The sequence below is a fragment of the Rhinoderma darwinii genome, chromosome 5 (genome assembly GCF_050947455.1).
Source record: "Rhinoderma darwinii isolate aRhiDar2 chromosome 5, aRhiDar2.hap1, whole genome shotgun sequence".
In the NCBI taxonomy this organism is placed as follows: domain Eukaryota; kingdom Metazoa; phylum Chordata; class Amphibia; order Anura; family Rhinodermatidae; genus Rhinoderma; species Rhinoderma darwinii.
In genome coordinates, this window is record NC_134691.1 from 141,563,939 (window position 1) to 141,586,765 (window position 22,827).

The 22,827-nt window shown below is 42.4% G+C and overlaps 1 long non-coding RNA gene across 2 annotated transcripts; it reads left to right on the top strand.

The window, feature by feature from the left end:
* Positions 1-267: 267 nt before the first annotated feature.
* On the top strand, positions 268-21,525 carry LOC142652730 (uncharacterized). Of its 2 annotated transcripts, XR_012847908.1 has the most exons (4): positions 268-540; positions 13,907-14,036; positions 18,663-18,755; positions 21,356-21,525. It is a non-coding gene; the product is annotated as an uncharacterized LOC142652730 (long non-coding RNA). The 2 variants fall into 2 exon arrangements; XR_012847907.1 differs by lacking the exon at positions 18,663-18,755.
* The last annotated feature ends 1,302 nt before the right edge of the window (positions 21,526-22,827 follow it).

The following is a 22,827-nucleotide window of genomic DNA, read 5'->3' on the forward strand; positions in this document are numbered from 1 at the left end:
ACTGAAAACATGATTACAGTACGGGACAGTTGTCCTGCAGAGAGGCAGGGACTCCTAGCATCGTACATAACTATGATGCTAGGAGCCCGGCTCCCTGCACTGTGTTCGGTCCGGTACTTGCGGCCGAAATACGTCCGTCATTTACGGACGTAATTAGTGTGTGTGCACATACCCTAAATAGTCACTGTCCAGGGTGTTGAAAGAGTTAACTGATCGGCAGTAACTGTTTCAGTACCCTGGACAGTGACTACCGATCACAGTACCTGTAAAAAAAAAGACGTTCATACTTACCGAGAACTTTCTGTTTCCTCCAGTCCGGTCTCCTGGCCGTTGCCTTGGTGACGCGTCCCTCTCGACATCCGGCCCGACATTCCTTGATGACGATGCAGCCCATGTGAGCGCTGCAGCCAATCACAGGCTGCCGCGGGCTCTGCAGCCAATCACAGGCTGCAGAGGCCTCTGCAGCCAATCACAGGCTGCCGCGTCGGAAAAGGTCGGACTGGAGGAAGAAGAGGGACTCGTCACCAAGACAACGACCGGGTACGTATGAAATGCTTTTTATTTTATTTTTAATCAGCAGCCTCTTTTCTCTATCAGTGATTGATAGAGATAAGTGGCTGCCGATTTGTATAATGTTTTTGACCGGGTTCGGTCAAAACGGGTTCGGCCGAACCCGGTGAAGTTCGGATTCGCTGCGAACCGAACTTTACCGGAAGTTCGGACCGAAACCGGGTTCGGTTGTCCCGGTTCGCTCATCTCTAACTACGATAGTGGGATGCACTTAGTGGTGGTGGTTGTACAAGCGGCCTGCTGTGATGGAACTCGATGGTAAATACATCAATCCGACCGAGGATGGCCGTTTGAAACCGTATCTGGGCTGACATAGCAAACGCAATAAAATTTAATTAAAAAATAACAACATTATATACTTACGGCCCAACGTCCATCACGTCGCTTAAGAAACGCAACTGCTCTGTCTACATATATAGTCTTTTTTTATTTTTCTGATCATCCCCGCTCCGACCCTTTGTCATCAGCTCCCGACGCTTTTGGTCGCGACATGTGTAACACCTTGACTTGGCATTGGACAATGTGAAAAAAAATTAGAACATTTAAATTAAGTGATCATAAAAATTACATATATTTTAAAACAGGGGAGAGGGGAAGCATTTACCCATTTTTCGCTGTGCTTTTTTGTTGTTGCGACATCCCAATCTTCAGTGTGGAGCGCCATAACCACCTGCGTCGATGCCTTCTCCTCTATGATGGTTTCCTTGTATTCTTCGCTTCTTTTATCCCAGATCACTGAGTGAATCAATTGTATGAGGGTCTCCACTTGCAATCTGGGGAATCCCCTTGACGCCGCATAGCAACACTTACGTAATTACGGACAGCTAAGTTTGAACATCCATAGTCCATTCCGTAAATATACGGAAAGGTGTTCCTAGTCCACAGAAATGAATCGGTCCGTAATTGCGGAACGCAATTACAAACACATTTTACTGTCATGTGCATGCGGCCATAGTGGTTGTATAGGAAGATGTATTAGTAGAAGGAAGAAGGAGGTTGTATTGAAACTTTATGGATCGCTAGGAAGACCTGTGCACAAGTTTTAATCAGTGGTGGAAAAATACTGCAAAGTAAGAATGCTTTCAAAAATAGAAGTGTTAATAGTTTTTTTTTTTTTTATCAATTAACAAAATACAAAGTGAATGAACACAAGAGAAATCTAAATCAAATGAATATTTGGTGTGACCACCCTTTGCCTTCTAAACGGCATTGATTCTTGGAGGTAATCTTGCACAAAGTCATGGATTTTGTAGGATTATAGCCAGGTGTATGATTAACTAATTATCCCAAACAGGTGATAATGATCATCATTTTCATATGTAAGTTGAAACACAGTTATTAAATGTAACAGCTGTGTAGGAGGCTTAAAACTGGATGGAAAAACAGCCAAACTCTGCTACAAAAGTGAGGTTGTGTAAGACAGTTTAATGTCACAAGTCCACCATGCAGACGCGTAGCTAGGGGTTTAGCAAAGGGGGGGGGGGGAACACATGTGAGTTGGCTCCAACCCAGTGGGCACCCAATGCATGTTTACAACTGCAAAGCCGCATCCGGCGGTGTTAGACTGACATTACGTCAGTCTGATTGCCAGCGTAGTTTGCTGTGTTACTCCACAGAAGTGAATGGTTTTTACAGAAACAGCATAGCAGAAAGAGCTATACTGTTTCCGTTACTGCTACACTGTTTATGTAACTTTCAATCACAGTATAGTGCTTCCCCACACAGTATAATACCCCATAGCTGCCCCACACAGGATAATGCCCATTTAGCTGCTCCCACACAGTATCATGCCCCTTTAACTGCCCCCACACAGTATAATGTCGTCATAGCTGCCATACACAGTATAGTGCCCCTATAATGACTCCCCACACAGTATAGTGCCTCTATAGTACCTCCCCACATAGTATAATGCCCCTATTGTGCCCACACACAGTATAATGTCCCCATAGTGCCCCCACACAGTATAATGCCCCCATAGCTGCCCCACACACCACAGTATACTGCTCTTATAGTGCCAGCCCAAAGAGTATGATGCTCCATAGCTGCCGCACACACACACACACACACACACACACACACACACACACACACACAATAAAATGGCCCTATAGTGCCCCCCACACAGTAGAATGACCCAGTATGCTCCCACACAGTATAATGCCCCCATAACGACCCCAATACAGTATAATGCCCCCATAGTGGCCCCACAGGTGCGCCCACACCGCATAATGCCTCTATAGCTGCACCACACAGTATAATGCCCCCATATCTTCCCCACACCGTATAATGCCCCCACAACTGCCCCTATACAGTATAATGCCCTCATAGCTTCTCCCATACAGTATAATGCCCCCGTAGCAGCCCCCACACAGTATAATGCCCTCATAACTGCCCCCCATACCCAGTATATTGCCATCATAGCTGACCCACACATTATAATGCCCCCACAATGCCTAATAAAAAAAATACTCACCCATTTCCGTTCCCACGACGAGTGAAGGAGATCCCTCTGCACCTCCAGTATATGCTATGAGTAGCTCGGCACATAGAGGCGCGATGACGTCACTGCATCACGCCTGTCTGTGCCAAGCTTCTAAAGGCCGGCATTACACAGTAGATGCGGAAGCAGGGCGCTGGGACCTGAGGACGCATTTACAGTTGCGATAGGTACATGCCAGCGTGGCCCAGCCCGCCCCTGGGCCCCACCATCCCAGTTGGCCTGGGGCCACCGCCACCGCCCCCCAGCCCCCTGCTAGCTATGCCTCTGCCTCCATGGCAAGACTGACCACGGCAACAAGACACAAGTTAGTTACACTGCATCAGCAAGTTCTCTCTCAAGCAAAGATTTCAAAGCAGACTGGGGTTTCAAGGGGTGCTGTTCAATCTCTTTTGAAGAAGAACAAAAATCAGGCAATGTTGAGGACCATATAGACGCAGTGGTCGGTAAAGGAAACTTAGTGCAGCAGATCAAAGACACATCGTGCTTACCTCCCCTTCAAAATCGGAAAAAGTCCAGCAGTGCCATCAGCTCAGAACTGGCAAAAACCAGTGGGACACAGGTACACCCATCTACTGTGTTTGGAGAAGTAAAGCGACTCAACTATGCACAAAACATAGGAATAGGGGTGCAGAAAATGTCAAAATGGCAGTAGGTGCTCTGGACTGATGAGTCAAAATGTGAAATATTTGGCTGTAACAAAAGGCAGTTTGTACAGCGACGGGCTGGAGAGCGGAACAATAATGAGTGTCTGCAGGCAACAGTGAAACATGGTGGAGGTTCCTTGCAAGTTTGGGGCTGCATTTCAGCAAATTAAATTTGGGATTTGGTCCAGATTAACCCCTTCCCGCTCCTTGACGTACTATTACGTCATGGCAGCTGTATCGTTCGCGCTCCATGCCGTAATAGTACGTCTCGGGAGTAACGGCCGTTTCGGCCGTCCTCCCGACACATACAGGAGCTGTGACGCTGCTGTCTTGTTCAGCAGCTGTCACAGCTCCTACAGCGGGGACCGATCGCTGTGTCCCCGCTGATTAACCCCTTAAAAGCCGCGTTCTATAGAGATCGCGGCTTTTTAGGGGTTAAGCTGCCATCGCCGGCCTGCTACGCGATAGCGGCCGGCGATGGTGACTATGGCAACCGGACACCAAACAATGGCGTCCGGCTATGCCATAGACGGAAGCCTAGTGGGTCCTGACAACGTCAGGACCCACTATGCTTGCTGTCAGTGAGTAGCTGACAGTTCTAATACACTGCACTACGCATGTAGTGCAGTGTATTAGAATAGCGATCAGGGCCTCCTGCCCTCATGTCCCCTAGTGGGACAAAGTAATAAAGTAAAAAAAAAGTTAAAAAAAGATGTGTAAAAATAAGAAAATAAAAGTTTTAAAAGTAATAAAAGTAAAAGTCCCACTTTTTCCCTTATCAGGCCTTTATTATTAATAAAAATATATAAACAAACAAATAAACTATACATAATTGGTATCGCCGCGTCCGTAACGGCCTGAACTACAAAATTATTTTGTTATTTATCCCGCACGGTGAACGCCGTAAAAAAAAATATTAATAAACCGTACCACAATCACAATTGTTTGGTCACTTCACCTCCCAAAAAATGGAATAAAAAGAGATCAAAAAGTCGCATGTACCTAAAAATGGTACTGATGGAAAATACAGTTCGTTACGCAAAAAATAAGTCCTCGCACGGCTTTATTGATTGAAAAAAAAAAACGTTATGGCTCTTAGAATAAGGTAACACAAAAAGTGAATGATTGTTTACAAAACGTATTTTATTGTGCAAACGCCATAAGACATAAAAAAAAACTATAAACATCTGGTATCGCCGTGATCGTATCGCCCCGCAGAATAAAGTTAATATATCATTTATAGCGCACGGTGAACGCTGTAAAAAAAAAAGTATACAAAAACAATAGTAGAATTGCTGTTTATTAGTCACCACGCCACCTAAAAATGGAATAAAAACTGATCAAAAAGCCGCATGCACCCCATGAAAACTACAATGGATTCCTCAAGGGGTCTAGTTTCCAAATTGGGGTCACTTTTGGGGGGTTTCCAATGTTTTGGCACCACAAGACCTCTTCAAACCGGACATGGTGCCTAATAAAAAAGAGGGCTCAAAATCCGCTAGGTGCTCCTTTGCTTCGGAGGCCGGTGCTTCAGTCCATTACCGCCCGAGGGCCACATGTGGGATATTTCTCTAAACTGCAGAATCTGGGCAATAAGTATTAAGTTGCGTTTCTCTGATAAATCCTTTTGTGTTATAAAAAAAATGGTATAAAAAGAGTAAATGTCACCTCTACTTTGCTCTAAATTTCTGTGAAACACCTAAAGGGTTCATAAACTTTCTAAATGCTGTTGTGAATACTTTGAGGGGTCTAGTTTCTAAAATGGGGTGTTTGATAGGGGTTTCTAATATATGGGCCCCTCAAAGCAACTTCAGAAATGAACTGGAACCTAAAAAAATAAATAAATGAGGCAATACTTCGCTTCTTACATTATACTGATAATGAGCCGTGCCCACTCCGAGATGACCCCAGTTTTGACCGTTTGTATAAACGGAGACCCCTATTAGACCGTTCCAGTGCCCGGTTTTCCCAAGCATACACCCCCGAGAAGTGTTTTTCTATTGATGAGTCCCTGGTACATTTTAAAGGGAGGGTTCAATTCCGCCAGTACCTGCCAGGTAAGAGGGCAAGGTATGGCGTGAAGATGTATAAGCTGCGAGAGTGCATCAGGGTATACCTACAGATTTAGGATATATGAAGGAAAGGCCACCCCCAAACCAGACTGCATCCTGGACTACAATAGGTACATGGGAGGGATGGACTTGTCAAATCAAGTCCTGAAGCCCTACAGCGCCATGCGGTGAGGTATAAGAAGCTGGCCGGGCACATCATACAGATGGCATTGTACAATGCGTATGTGCTACGTCGATGTGCAGGCCAGAGGGGAACTTTCCTGGAATTTCAAGATCTAATCTTTAGGGACCAGGAAGGGGGGGCGCATCGTACCAGGGCAACACTTTCCAGGAGAAGGTCCCCAAACCGGTGGAAAGGGAAAGAGTCAAAAGAGGTGCAGAGTCTGCTATAAGAGGGGGATAAGGAAGAACACAATATACCAATGTGACACGTGTCCCGAAAAACCAGGGCTCTGTATAAAAGATTGTTTTAAAATGTATCATACATCCCTTGATTTTCAATTTACCCTGATGCACTCCGCACAGCTTACCCCCCTCATCTTTCCCTTCTGAGCCCTGCCGTATGCCCAGGCAGCTGATAACAGCCACATGTAGGGTATTGTCGTACCCAGGAGAACCCACATTACAATTTAAGGGGTGTATATCTCCGGTGGCGCATGCTGGGCACACTATATTGGACACTGAAATGGCATATACATATATAAAATTGCAAATCTCACACTGCACCATCTGCTGCGCATTATCTTTTACACAGTACCTGTGGGGTCAAAATGCTCACTACACCTCTAGATGAATGTCTTAAGGGGTGTAGTTTTTAAAATGGGGTCACTTATCGGGGGTTTCAACTGTACTGGTACCTCAGGGGCTTCTGCACACATGACTTAGCACCAGAAAAGCTCCAGTAGGCCAAATGGTGGTCCTTTCCTTCTGAGCCCTCCCATGGGCCCAAAGGGCAGTTTATCACCACAAATGGGGTATTGCCGCACTAAGGACAAATTGGGCAACAAAATGGGGTATGTTGTTCCTTGTGAAAATAAGAAATTTTGATCAAAAATGACATCTTATTGGAAAAAATATCATTTTTTTCATTTCACAGCCCAATTCAAATAGGTGCTGTGAAAAACCTGTGCGGTCAAAATGATAACAAAAACCATAAATGAATTCCTTGAGGGGTGTAGTTTCCAAAATGGGGTCACTTCTGGTGGGTTTCCATTGCTTTGATACCTCTGGGGCTCTGCAAATGCAACATGGCACCCGAAAACCAATCCAGCAAAATCTGGACTCCAACAAACACATAGCGCTCCTTTCCGTCTGAGCCCTCCCATGGGCCCAAACGGCAGTTTATCACCACAAATGGGGTATTGCCGCACTAAGGACAAATTGGGCAACAAAATGGGGTATGTTGTTCCCTGTGAAAATAAGAAATTTTGATCAAAAATGACATCTTATTGGAAAAAATATAATTTTTTTCATTTCACAGCCCAATTCAAATAGGTGCTGTGAAAAACCTGTGCGGTCAAAATGATAACAAAAACCATAAATGAATTCCTTGAGGGGTGTAGTTTCCAAAATGGGGTCACTTCTGGTGGGTTTCCATTGCTTTGATACCTCTGGGGCTCTGCAAATGCGACATGGCACCCGAAAACCAATCCAGCAAAATCTGGACTCCAACAAACACATAGCGCTCCTTTCCTTCTGAGCCCTCCCATGGGCCCAAACGGCAGTTTATCACCACAAATGGGGTATTGCCGCACTAAGGACAAATTGGGCAACAAAATGGGGTATGTTGTTCCCTGTGAAAATAAGAAAATTTGATCAAAAATGACATTTTATTGGAAAAAATATCATTTTTTTCATTTCACAGCCCAATTCAAATAGGTGCTGTGAAAAAACTGTGCGGTCAAAATGATAACAAAAACCATAAATGAATTCCTTGAGGGGTGTAATTTCCAAAATGGGGTCACTTCTGGTGGGTTTCCATTGTTTTGATACCTCAACGCCTCTTCAAACCTGGCATGCTGCCTAAAATATATTCTAATAAAAAAGAGGCCTCAAAATGCACTAGGTGCTTCTTTGCTTCTAGGGCTTGTGTTTTAGTCCACGAGCGCAGTAGGGCCACATGTGGGACATTTCTAAAAACTGCAGAATCTGGACAATACATATTTAGTAGTGTTTCTCTGGTAAAACCTTCTCTGTTACTAAAAAAAAATTGAATAAAATTGAAATTCAGCAGAAAAAATGAAATTTGCAAATTTAATTTCCACTTTGCTTTAATTCCTGTGAAATGCCTGAAGGGTTAAAAAACTTTCTATATGCTGTTTTGAATACTTTGAGGGGTCTAGTTTTTAAAATGGGGTGTTTTATGGGGGTTTCTAACACATAGTCCCCTCAAATCCACTTCAGAACTGAACTGGTACCTTCAAAAAAAAGGCTTTTGAAATTTTCTTAAGAATATGAGAAATTGCTGTTTATGTTCTAAGCCTTGTAACGTCCAAGAAAAATAAAATAATGTTCAAAAAACGATGCCAATCTAAAGTAGACATATGGGAAATGTGAACTAGTAACTATTTTGGGTGGAATAACCATCTGTTTTTCAAGCAGATGCATTTAAATTCTGAAAAATGCTATTTTTTGTAAATTTTCTCGAAATTTTGCAATTTTTTACAAATAAAGACTGAATATATCGACCAAATTTTACCACGAACATGAAGCCCAAAGTGTCACGAGAAAACAATCTCAGAATCGCTTGGATAGGTTTAAGCATTCCGACGTTATTACCACATAAAGTGAAATATGTCAGATTTGAAAAATGGGCTCTGAGCCTTAAGGCCCAAACTAGGCTGCGTCCTTAAGGGGTTAATGGTATCCATCATGCAATACCATCAGGGAGGCATCTAATTGGCTCCAAATGTATTCTGCAGTAGGGCATTGACCCTAAACATGCAGCCCATGTCATTAAGAACTATCTTCATTGCCCTGGATGTGGTTATATGGCCCCCACAGAGCCCTGATCTCAACATCATCAAGTCTGTCTGGGATTACATGTGGTTAGTTCTCCAACATGGAACCTCCCTGCCGAGTTCCTACAAATACTGTGTAAGTGTACCTAGAAGAATTGATGCTGTTTTGAAGGCAAAGTGTGATCGCACCAAATATTGATTTGATTTAGATCTCTCTTCTGTTCATTCACTTATTCACTTTGCATTTTGTGAATTGTTAAAAAAAAATATTAACACTTATTTTTTAACCCCTTAAAAACCAGGCCAATTTGTGTTTTTTCATTTTATCCTCTCCGCCTTCCAAAAGCCTTAACTTTTCTATTTCTTTGTGGACATAGCTTGTATTTTGCAGGACAAGTTGTACATTTTTGTGGCACCATTTATTTTACCTCATAATGTACTGGGAATCTAAAAAAAAATATTAGTGGGGTGAAATGGGCAAAAAACAGCGATTACACCATGTTTTGGGGGGTTTTGTTTTTACGGCGTCCATCATGTGGTAAAATCGACATATTCGCCTTATTCTACAAATTAATACGATTACGACGATACCAAATTTATATGTTTTGTTTTATATTTTACCACTTTTAAAAAAAGAAAACTATTTGCTAAAAAAAATTATGTTTTGTGTCACCATATTCTGAGAGCCATAACTTTTTAATTTTTCCATCAATTTAGGTGTGAGGGCTATTTTATTTCTACATCGTTCACCGAGCGGGTTAAGCAACGCTATATTGTGATAGTTCGGCTTTTACGGATGTGGCGATACCAGTTATGTTAAGTTTTATTTTTTTTTAACATTGCTTTAAGGAAAAAATGGGAAAAGGTTTTTTTTTTTAACTTTTAACATTTTTTTTTTTTTTGCAACAGTATAAAAATCTTTATTTAACAGTTTTTTTTTTTTGTTTTTTTTTTAGTCCTCCTAGGGGACTTGAACCAGCGATTGTTGGATCGCTTGCATGATATACTGCAATACTAATGTATTGCAGTATATTGTGATTCTGACAGTCTCCTTTGAACTCTTGCACAGTACTGTATAGATAGATAGATTAAATTATTAGACAAAAAAAGAGCACCAAATTTTTTTTTCATTATGCATATATGTATAACAATATACACACAAAAAGCGGGCAGACTGGATGGATCTGTGAGTTTTTTTTCTGCTGTCAAAAAGTCCATGTTTCTTGGATGTGAGGGATAGAAGTTTATAATATGAAAATATAATCAAGCCTATGGTAGGTATTATGTGGTGTAGAGTAAAATGTGAAGTCTTTATCGCTGGGGTTTACGGTTTGCCATGAGTCCACAAGAGAGATAGATTGAAGTGACATTTTCTATTTTCTGATACACTGGGGTTGAGGCATATAGGTTTACTAAGGTCATGAGTGAACCATTGTCATACCACTTTACAAAAATATTATTTTCTCTGAATTTTGTGTTGCGATCTGTTGAAGCCAAGTATTGTAAAAAAAATTTGGAGAGATTTGGAACTTTTGTCTTGAGAAAAAGATTTTCCTGAGTAAAGAGCTCTAGTGTTGTAGGTGGTGAGTTTGAACGTGGTCATGTTTGAAAATATGAGGAATGCATTGCGTGCTGAAGTTATCCCATGTGCAACTTTGGTAGGATGGGTAAGGATTTGCGGATCATGCTTAGGAGTAGGCCTGTTGGGCTAAGTAATATACAGCTGAATAAAGATATAGAGGATGATTTCAATGGTGGCACGAGAGGCCAAGGAAGGAGTGTAGGCATTGGGATGGAGGAATGGTCCGTTGTAATGGGAGTTGAGAAACTGTGGGTGCATGTGCGAGCGGCCTGGCTTGTCTGCAGGGTTTCATAGAAGAGTAAACAAAGAAGGCGTAAACATCCACATAAGTGTAGAATTAATACATATGGTGTAACTATGCAAAATAAATAACAGAACAGAATGAACAAATATCAGAGAACACTAATCTGAAGATAATTTCAGATCAATTCTAAGAGAAAATCATATTATTTTGCTAAAAGAATGATCTTACTAAAATATAATTTAGAGAGTCCAGTAAAGTATCATGTTAAAGTAGGGAGGTTTGGTATGGACTTCACTTCATGCCAGTCTGACCAGGAGTCCGGATGGATTTTTCAATTATTTACAGATTTCTGGAACATCTTTTGGTACTCTGGTGAATGGTGAATTATTTTCTGTTGACCGAGATCGACATTCCAAAAAGGAAAAGCCATCTGAATGTTATTTGACATTTGAGTAATTCCACTGTAAATGGTTTCAATAGTCTTCACTTGTATAATGTGGAGTTTGCTAAGTTTTGGAAAAGTGTAATAGTTGATCTTTCATAAATGAGGGTGTCAGATTCTTTAGCCTATTTTAGAGTTCAGTCTTTGGATTGGAAGTTTAGCAGTCTGCAGATTACGTCTTTTGGGGGGTCTGAGACATTTGGTTTTGGGCAGAGTGCCCAGTGAGTGCAGTCGATGGCTTAATCAGGGGGGAGCTTGGGCAAAAAAGGTTTGTAAAGATTCCAATGCTTTTGGGAGGGCATCTAGCGCTATTGAGTCAGGTAATCCTTTGATTCTGACGTTGTTGAGCCTATTTATGTTCTCATGGTCTTCTAAACGCGTGCACACTTATTGTCAGGAGCAGAGCAATGGCTGTATTACACAGCCGCAGCCCTGCTCTAACGGCAGAGATCAGTGAAACCTCTCATTCCCTTGAATGCTGCGATCAAAGCTGACCGCAGCATTCAAGGGTTAAATGAGAAAATAAACATTCCTTTGAAACTGGAAGAAGTTAAGCACTGATGTATGAAGTCACTAGTACTCAACTACACCCCTACAGTAGTGGTTTTCATAAAAGAGCTAATACTAAATAGCCCTTTCTTCAAAGTGGACACAAGACTTTTCTACACAGACCAAATCAAGTAAAATGACCGCCTTTGTTTTGGTCTGAAAAGTTTTTAAACTTTTTATTGAACACTAGGTTCACACTACTAGACCCAGACTTTAAGTAGCCAACCATATAATCCCAAAAAGTGTCCTGGCGGTACTGAAAACCCCTATTTTTAATACAAGGTGATCCCAAAAGAAAAAGTACGTTATTTTTTATAATGGAAGTCAATGTCAGACATATGCTACTGTATAGGCATACAGTTGCATACGTCTGGGGCATATGTTAGGCAGCACTTTTCAACCTAAACACTAGCCAAGGACACAGTGTGAACCTAATCAGACTGTTAGTCCATAGAAGAGTTGGGGAGCACCACACTGACGAGTGTCTGTAGCCGGCACATTGAATGTTCCTTGCTGATGTGAAACTTCATTTTTGCTGATGAAATTTGTGATTTGATCAGAATTAACAGAATTCTCTGGGCTGTCTGACAAGTACAAGCAGATTTTCATTTTCACACAATGCCATCAGAGGGGGGTTTCTGATAAGCCAAAAAGTCTTTCTACAGTAGGGCAATAACTCCAACACCGTGGGATATATTTATTAATATTGTCCAAAATAAAGACCGATTAAACCTAGAGGAGACGTAGGGAAGATGTGCCAAATTGATCACAGCTGCACATGCTGTGTGATAGATTTGGCGTATCTTGATAGACATGTTAGACACATTTCTCTAACTCATGCCACCTCTCGGTTGGCTTACTTTAGACCAATATTTTGCACCCAAGTATTCAAGCACATCATTAATTTTGGCGCATGTTAGGAATTCACTTAGTTAGTACTCCAAAGTGTCTAACACGTTACAAATCTGGCACACGGCACACTGTACTTTATTGCCGCAATTTGCGCCAGAATTCTGCCACATTTGCCATAGTAAATCTGCCCCCCTGTTGTCAAGGACAATTTGTAGGGAAAAGAACAATGATTTCAGTTCTGATTCTAACTGGGGCTAGAGGTAGACGTGTGAAACACCTAAAATCTGGAAAAGAACTGTAGCAACTTAACTACCCAATTTTATGACAAAGAATTGATTCATTATTAAAGGCAAAACGTATTTGATTTAGTTTCTTACTGTAAATCAGGCCATACACATGAGATGAATGTGTCCGTGAGCCTCTGAACTATCCTCCGATAGTAGATGTCGGGACTAAGAGTGTTTGAGCATGTTCGATTTCATCATGACTGAACCTTTGTTCCCACGGAAGATAAGCCTCTGCCAGTAGATTATTCCCTCTCTCCACTGAAATAAACATGCAGTCAGCCGAATGTGCATGTATAAATCCTATAATAACTTTAAAAAAAGATGTTCCGTCTTTTTTTAAGCATCTTAGATTTTTAGCATGTGCCTATAATTAACAAATCAACGTATGGGATTTCATTGCTGGGGTAATATTACATGAGTTGTTTTTTGTGTCGATTTTTGTCTAAACCGCCACAAATGATGGCTCCTGTAAACATACCCTTAAGATTTGCCCTTCAAAATGGGCGCTGCACACATTTGGTTTGTTAGTCACTGATGGCGTGGCTTATTCATCAATGACTCAAGACATAATTTTGTCTTCTAAATTCGAAGGCCATGTGTACTTTGTTTCCTTTTTTGTATTAAAACTGACTGTAGTGTTATAGATGCTTATGTTAGAGAATATGTCTCAGCCATTACCAAAAATGTATGACATTTTTATATAGCACCATAACTTGCCCCTGTGACATTGATATGTGAGATTCAGTAGCCACTATGTGTATGAATAAACCGATTACTTTTTCATTTTTTAACCAGAGATGTTAAATAATTTAACAAACATCTGTCATCAAAATTCAGTTTTTTTGTATTTTTTGTACAAATCATTTTAGGATAATATAAGAATATTTTTCAATATGTGAAGGTTATTATCTTTAAATTTCCTGAAAATAACGCAACAAGAAGGTAAAAGGTCTAATTTAATGAAATCCTCTCAAGAGAATATATAAGAAGTTAACAATGATTATAACGCAAAGAATGGTAACAGACGCTTGGTAAATAAATGTTACATTTGTGTCCAGTCAGGAGTATGTACATACTACATGATGGGGTTAAATAAGGATCACTTAACAATACTAAAGGATGATTGGTAAGCCCGTGTGTATTATGGAGATAAAATACAAAAATGTGCAGCCTAACTGTGTGTTTTATCGGAAAATAATTTCAGGTTTATGAATTACCTCAATGCTATGATAGAAGATTATTCTGTGCCATATGGTTGACTCCATACTGCTGACTACAAGAGTGTCCGAATTCTCCAGGTGACAACTGAAGATTTAAAAGAGAATAAATGTTAGGTATGGGACAGGCATTGGCAGATGGAGCACCGAGAAACTCTTTAATGATTATCTTCTACTCAGTGAATATGTATAGTGCAGGATTTGCATGAAATCGTGGAACTACCGTAGCGATCTTTGCTAAATTGCATTCACACACAGAGTTTTACTGCATTTTAGTGAGTTTTTCGTGCATTTTTTTATGGCTGTCTGATGTTACATTACAAGTCTAAAGTGAAATAGAAAATGCACTACATACAACTGCATTTTGGTTTGGGGTGTTTTTGTTGCTTTTTTTATGGTCGGTAAGAATTTTTTCAAAACACAGCATCGTTTGGGTGTGGCGTTTTTTCTTGCATTTTTTCCACTAGGCTTCGCTATAGGACTTCAAATATGCCATAAAAAAACATTTACAAAATGGCACTAAATAAAAAAACGCCACTAAAAATGGTGTTCCATGTTACAATTGCTGGCATTTTAAAAGCGTTTTTTCATGCAGTTTAAAATGGTAGAAAAAAATGTATGTGTGAAGGGGGCCTTAAAGAGGCTCTGTCACCAGATTTTGCAACCCCTATCTGCTATTGCAGCAGATAGGCGCTGCAATATAGATTACAGTAACGTTTTTATTTTAAAAAAACGAGCATTTTTGGCCAAGTTATGACCATTTTTGTATTTATGCAAATGAGGCTTGCAAAAGTACAACTGGGCGTGTTGAAAAGTAAAAGTACAACTGGGCGTGTATTATGTGCATACATCGGGGTGTTTTTACTACTTTTACTAGCTGGGCGTTCTGACGAGAAGTATCATCCACTTCTCTTCAGAACGCCCAGCTTCTGGCAGATCACGCTGTGACGTCACTTCCCCAGGTCCTGCATCGTGTCAGACGAGCGAGGACACATCGTCACCAGAGGCTACAGTTGATTCCGCAGCAGCATCAGCATTTGCAGGTAAGTAGCTACATCGACTTACCTGCAAACGCCGATGCTGCTGCAGAATCATCTGTAGCCTCTGGTGCCGATGTGTCCTTGCTCGTCCGACACGATGCAGGACCTGTGAGTGACGTCACAGCGTGATCTCTCGAGAACACGCTGTCTGCACTGCCAGAAGCTTGGCGTTCTGAAGAGAAGTGTATAATACTTCTCGTCAGAACGCCCAGCTAGTAAAAGTAGTAAAAACGCCCCGATGTACGCACATAATACACACCCAGTTGTACTTTTACTTTTCAACATGCCCAGTTGTACTTTTGCAAGCCTCATTTGCATAAATACAAAAATGGTCATAACTTGGCCAAAAATGCTCGTTTTTTTTAAAATAAAAACGTTACTGTAATCTACATTGCAGCGCCTATCTGCTGCAATAGCAGATAGGGGTTGCAAAATCTGGTGACAGAGCCTCTTTAAAGTATAACAGTCAGGGGAGTAACTAGGAATGACTGGGCCACATAGTAAACTTTTGACGAGGCTACCCCACCGCCCCATAGCAAACTTTTGACTGCCCCCCCCAGCCAACACCCCCACAACCTCCCGACAATGAAAATATTTCAGTTCTGTGTGCAATGTAAAAATACAGCTAGGCCACCAAGTGTACTCTTATTAACCTTTAGTTACGGGGTTACTAAAATTGTAACAAACAGTTAAGCACAGATATTATAACATTTGTTATCACTTAATTATGTTATTTCATAGTCATAATAGTTATTAAAAAAACTTACCTGAAACTTAAAGCATCAGAACACACCCCTGTAGATAGTGCTACACACAACTCCCTTGTAGATAGTACCACACAGAACCCCCTTGTAGATAGTGCCACATAACCCCTCTTCTTGTAGATAGTGCCCATACTCCCCTTGTAGGTAGTGCCCCATAATCCCCTTGTAGATAGTGCCACATAACCCCCCTTGTAGATAGTACCACATACGGCCTCTTGTAGATAGTGCAACATAACCCCCCTTGTAGATAGCACCACATATCCCCCTTTAAGATAGTGCCACATACCCCCCCTTGTAGATAGTACCACATATCCCCCTTGTAGATAGTGCCACATACAGAGGCATAACTAGGAAAGACTGGGCCCCATAGCAAACTTTTGACTGGGGCCCCCCCTCTGCTGGGTATCACACAACCCCCCCCCCTTGTAGATAGTGCCTCCCTATAGATTCCACCACACAGCGCCCCAATATAGATAGCACCATACACAGCCCCCTGTAGATAACGCCATACAGACCCCCTGTAGATAACACCATACAGCCCCCTCTGTAGATAACACCATATAAGCCCCCCCCCAAAAAAACAAAAACGGCCTATAGTTTGTCCTACAAAAGACATGCATCCCCTATCCACAGGATAGGGGATACATGTGCGATCGCTGGCATTGATAAGGAGAACGGGGGACCGAAAGTCCCCCGAAGTTCTCCATGACTAACCTCGGACTTCTGGCGTCTGCGCAGTTCAATAAAAATGAAAGGAGCGCTGGTCACGCATGCGCACAAGCGCGACCGGCGCTCCATTCATTTCTACGGAGCTGCCGACACAGACCCCGGAAGTCCGAGGTTTGTCATGGAGAACTTAGGGGGGACTTTCGGTCCCCCGTTCTCATCGCTGGGCGTCCCAGCGATCCCACATGTATCCCCTTTCCTGTGGATAGGGGATGCATGTCTTTTGTAGGAACAACCCCTTCAGTGGCGTCGCGCTGTAGCAGCCATAGCGGCTGCTAGCGGAGCCTGCGGCCATGGTGGGGGCCGTGCTGGCGGGTGCCACGGGCCCCCTCATGCTGCAGGCCCCGTAGAAGTCGCTACGGCTGCTATAGCGGTAGTTACACCACTGCGTATAGGTTTGTACGGTGTAAAACTACAGCTCCCAGCATGGCCGGAACAATGGTAAGGATATGCTGGGAGATGCGGTTTCACAAAAAAAAATCATACCACCATCATCTCGCTGCAGATCATACAGTGACTACAATACTGATTAGAGGCAGATTAATTTACATTAAGTGACTCACCGGTGACATCTCAGATTCTAGTTCTTTTCTTCTCCCTCCGGTTCAGACATCTATGATGGATTTCTCCCGGCCATGACCCATTTCTGCAGTTTTCCGTTTAGATGTCTTCAGCTTCTCAGTTTTAAAACATTTCTGCACCTATAAACAAAGTTAAAATTCTCAACACATCTAAATATAACTGTCTCACACACACACACACACACACACACACACACCGTGCCCCCTGTAGATAGTGCCCACATATGGACTCCAGAGCTGCAAGGCAATAGCGCTAACCACTGAGCCACCGTGCTGCCCTACATATAGCTTCCCCTATAGTTAGTGCTCCACGTATAGCCCACCTCTGTAGATAGTGTCTCACATATAGCTCCCCCTGTATATAGTGTCCTACATATAGCCCACCCCTGTAGACTGTGCACTACATATAGCCACCCTGTTGCTAGTGCCCCACAGGTATCCCATCCCTGTATATAGTGTCCCACACATAGCCCACCCCTATAGAAAGTACCCTAAAAAATAGCTCCCCTATAGATAGTGCTCTACATATAGCCCACCCTTGTATAGTGTCTCACATATACTGCCCCACATATAGACCCCCCTGTAGATAGTGGCCCACATCCCCACATACAGACCTCCCCTGTAGCTAGTGCCCCACATATAGACCCCCCTGTATATAGTGGCCCACATATAGACCCCCCTGTATATAATGGCCCACATATAGAGCCCCCTGTATATAATGGCCCACATATAGAGCCCCCTGTATATAGTGGCCCACACCCCCACATATAGACCCCCCTGTAGCTACTGCCCCACATATAGACCCCCCTATAAATGATAGGCCCCACATAAAGACTACCAACCCCCCCCCATTATAGATAATGCCATTCACATTTTTGAAGAAAAAAATAAATAAATTGCCATACTCACATGATCCCGTTCCCACGCTGTTCACTGGCGATGCAGACATGCTCTCTTCTGAGCATGTCTGCAGGAGCTGAACGAGCGTCCTCCAAAGACGCTGATTGGCGGGGCAGAATGACAGATGCTAACGATGCCACCGGGCATGAGGTGGGCCCATGCCGCCCAGCCCACAATATTATGAACCGTGCTGCAAGGGCCCCCTCAAGCCGCGGGCCTTATAGCAGCTGCTATGGCTGCTACAGTGGTAGTTATGCCACTGGTAACCGTAGTTTAAATTTTGTTCCCATAAATCCACAGTACAAACAAATATAAGAAACTTTGAATAATGGTGGCATTTTTGGTGACAAAATTCCCATAGGCTTCTCTATATTACGTCAAAAACACCATAAAAAAATCTTATACAAAATTACACCAATTATAAAAAATGCTTCTATAAAAAATGCTGTTCTATTTTACAAAACGCTGGCATTTTAACATCCTTTTTTTCATGTAGTTTCAAATGCCAGAAAAAAAATCTATGTGTAATGGGGGCTTAAATTGTAACAGTCGTTTCAATTTTTCCCATAAATCATTAGTACAAGCGAATATAAGACACTTTGTAATATATCCTATTTGAGAAAAATGCCTCTATCTCCACTTAAGACTCCACTTATTAGGCTCTTCTCTCCCTCCCCCCTGCCTCCTGCACTGATCAATCTCTCTCAATTCACTGCTACAATCCGTATTTAGTGAGGCTGAGATGAAAAAGCTACCTGAAGGATCCGTTTGGAGCTGCCCATAGAAGTCTATGAAGAGAGAAGAAGGAGGTGGAAGCTGCTGGAGGTAGACAGAGGAGGGTGATACAGACAGATATGTCAATTCTTGGAGAATTTTACATGTCGTGCATTTGATTACATTTAGTGAGGCAAAAAACATGAAAAAATGCCTCTAAAAAGGGATCAAATATACATAAAATATACATAAAAATAAACAGCTTAAAAAAGCTTAAAAAAACAGCTTAAAAAAAGCTTTTGTTTTTTTTGCGTGTATTATGTGTCATTTTTAGTCCAGCCACCGAATAACCCTGTGTGAACCTCCCAATGGTTGAGGACACTCACGTCACTTACTTTGCCATGGGTATGTAGTCTTTTTACACTTTGTATCTTTTCTGTCTTGCTAATGTTTCTAGCTATTATCCAACGGCAATCTATGGAAATATCCCTAGTTTGCTTTTTCTTTAGATATTGAGCATATATATTGCATTCTCTGATAGTTTACCTATAGCATGCAGTTTTCCCCAGGGTGGGGTTTTACATGTAAATTCGTATGTATTGCACCAGATATTGCGAGTCTGTTAGCACTCTTGGCATATTAATACCATGTCCTATATATTTTTGTATATTTTTGTATTTTTGTACCATATTTACTGTGATTACAGACCTCTTCTCTATAGGTTATTTATTGTCATTGTCTGCACACCCCCTACAAATGTGTTATTTGTGTCCCCCTTCACTAGTATATTAGTGTCCTCCCTCACAGGGGACAATTACCTGATGCTAATCTTTGCTTTTAGTTGTCCCGTGTGAACATAGACTTACCAGCTTTATGCTCTCAGGAATTAAGGTTTTCCCCATCTGGTAACTGCGATTCAGCTTAGCCAAACAATGAGAGCTGTATACAGTAGGTCATTTTAATATGCTCTTGATGGCTGAAATAGTGTGAATGGCTGAGGTTAACCTGAGATAAGTTATCTTAAGGGTGCACTCACAAATGGCGGACTTGTTTTGCATTTTCGCAGTGTAAATATACACTTCAGAAAACGACAATATATGCCTTAGGGAAAAATATTCTGCAACTCTTTTTACCATTGGCATACATTGTAACGTTTTCCAATGCAAGTATGACATGTGTGTCTGCACCCTAAGGCTACAGCCCTAGAATATCTCATACTGCAGTTCATTCACATCATCCAGCAGGCAGGGTCGGACTGGCCGACCAGAGAACCAGAGGATCCTCTGGCGGTGTAATGACGGGGTAGGGAGACAGACAGGTGAGCCCTAATCTACCCGCCACTCAGTCCCTGCCTACTTGCAACGGCCCGTCCTAGGCGACGGCGTACAACTGGGCGACGGTCCCTCCACTCAATAAGTGCAAGACAGACAAACAGACAAGGGTACACAGAAGTTAGGGAAATGGGTCAGTTGCCCACGGCAGCACCGTGAGCAACGAGAGTAGTGAACGAGCCGAGTCAAACCAGGAGCGTACGAGGTACCAAACGCAGAGCAGGAGAATTGTCAGTAAAGCCAGGGTCAAAATGAAGCAGAGGACAAAATGTTCAAGCAGCAGAGCCAGGACACAGACAGAATCACAGGCAAAGGAGGAGCAGGAAATGGAGGTATAAATAGACAGAGGGCGGGAGCTAGCTCAGTCTGGCCAGGCTGTGATAGGCTCTCCCACTCCTCAGCCTCCCAGCCTGACTGGTAGAAGATCGTGTCACTCTCTCAGACTTAGGAGCAGGTGCAGACTGATTACCCACGGGCGTCGACACAGAAGCTGTGTCTGGCAGATCCTTTACAGGTGGGCCCAGGCCCTAACACAATAAAGGACCAGCTGAAGACTACCCCATTTGGAGCTTTTTGTAGCCATTCCCTTGCCACTCCTGTCTATTTCTTATAGGATGAGTCATCTGTTAGACCAGATTGATGGTAATTTCTATGTGTACAATGATAACAACAAGGACTATGATGAAATTGAAAGTGGACATGTACATGTTCTATATAGATTTGGGTGGGCCCTCAGAAACATCTTCTCTGGTGGGCCCACAGAACCAAAGTCTAATTCTGCCAGCAGGTGTCGGATTTACTTGATGCCAGACTATTAGGTTTTCTGAGACGTTTTTGAAATTCCACTGCATTTACAACCCAATGTACAAACACTTACCTGCTCCCCACGAAAGATTGTGCAGGTTTCTTGAGCTACTCCAGTAAGAACATTTTGCATCCCAGTTATATACATTTAAAAAACTTATTTGGCCTAGAACCTTTTCAATATTGTATAATTTGTTTATATTAGTCCTTAAACCTTAAAGGGGCTAGATAAAAGGATCGCCTTTTATTCAAGAAAAAGCTCCATGTCTTTCCATGTGCTGTGTCTGGTATTGCAGCTCATACCCATTCATTTAAATTTTATATTAGGTTATAAAAATTCCTCTTATAACAAATAGTTATTCGTAATTATATATATCTACCTGGCAAATTTGGTCCTCATGTTAGTGAATATAGATTTTTGTGATGGGTTAGTTTATACGTTTATGTAACTGAGTGAAATGGGACTTCTTGCAGTTCTTGGCCAATTTTTTGTCAAATTAATTGACTAAGTTTTAATATAATGTATGGGATTTTGACTTTGATTTAGCATATCGCTTTCTTTACTGTCCAATACAGGTCACACACGACAGCTGTCCAGAACACATGGTAGTGAGGTATTGTTGGCAGGAACACAGAGAATGCTCAAAGATCTATCCTAGAAGTCTGCTGAAATGTGACCAACTAACTGCCTCTTATCCAAGCGATGTTTAGGACTTTGCAGACTTTACACCTATTTCATTTGTATATTGTGGGTTTCTTATTAAACATGTGTTATATTTTTCCTGTAAGGCCTCGTGCACACTTCCGACACATTTTTCACGGCCATTTGTGATGGATCCGTGTGGCCGTTTTAGCGGCCATGTGCACTCCCGTGTGCACTCCGTGTTTCCGTTTCCGTGCGCCGAGCATAGTACTGTCCAGGGTGCTGAAAGAGTTAATGGGCTGCACTGATCAACGGTAACTCTTTCAGCACCCTGGACAGCACCATGCTCGGCGCTTGGAAAATAAAATTTTAATGTAATAAAAAAAAAAAAATATTTCATACTTACTTTCCTACTGTCCGGTCTCCAGCGATGACGTTTCATCCATGTCGCCGCTGCAGCCAATCACAGGCTGTAGTGGCGGTCACGCATGTCAGGATGATGTCAGAAGGCCGGCCTCCAGGGATGACGCTTCATCTCACGTGACCGCCTCTGCAGCCAATCACAGGCTGCAGCGGCCTCTGCAGCCAATCACAGGCTGCAGCAGCCAATCACAGGAAGGTTGGACTGGAGGAAGAAGAGGAACTCGTCACCAAGACAACGACCGGGTACGTATGAACTGATTTTTATTTTATTTTTAATCAGCAGCCTGATTTCTCTATCAGTGATTGATAGAGACAAGTGGCTGCCGATTAGTGCAATATTTCTGTTATGTTTTCCTGCCCGCCCGGCCGTTGCCAGGCAACGGCTCCGTCACACATGGACGGAACACGGATGCCTTCCGTGTGCCTTCAGTTTTTTTGACGGCCCCATTGACTTGCATGGGCCTCACGGTCACGGAATCTCGGACCGAAGTAGGACATGCTCTACTTTGGATCGGAACGGAGCAACGGACCGTCAAAAAAACCTGAAGTATGCATGGCCCCATTGAAATGAATGGGTCAGTGTGCTAGCCGTCAGAAAAACGGCTAGCACCCTGAAGGAAAAAACTGAAGTGGGCATGGGGCCTAAGAGACAAACTATGAAAAGTACTCATTGTAGCATCAGCTTTTCAGCAACATCATAATGATCATCATAAACGTATTCTACCAATATAAGTTATGGTATATCACTGGGATGATATATGTTATACCTTACTGATCGGTGGGAGTCTGACCACTTGGATCCTAACTCCAGCCCCTTTAAAATTTCCTCTGCACATCGCTGCTCCCGACTAGGGCCTGTGCGAAGAACTGCAACTTAACCTATTTCAAATGAATCCTCACCATCATTTAGTTTTATAGAAGTAATGACTCTCAGGTTCCCCACACAACACAAACCCTGTCCATATGCTCTATTAAGGCATAT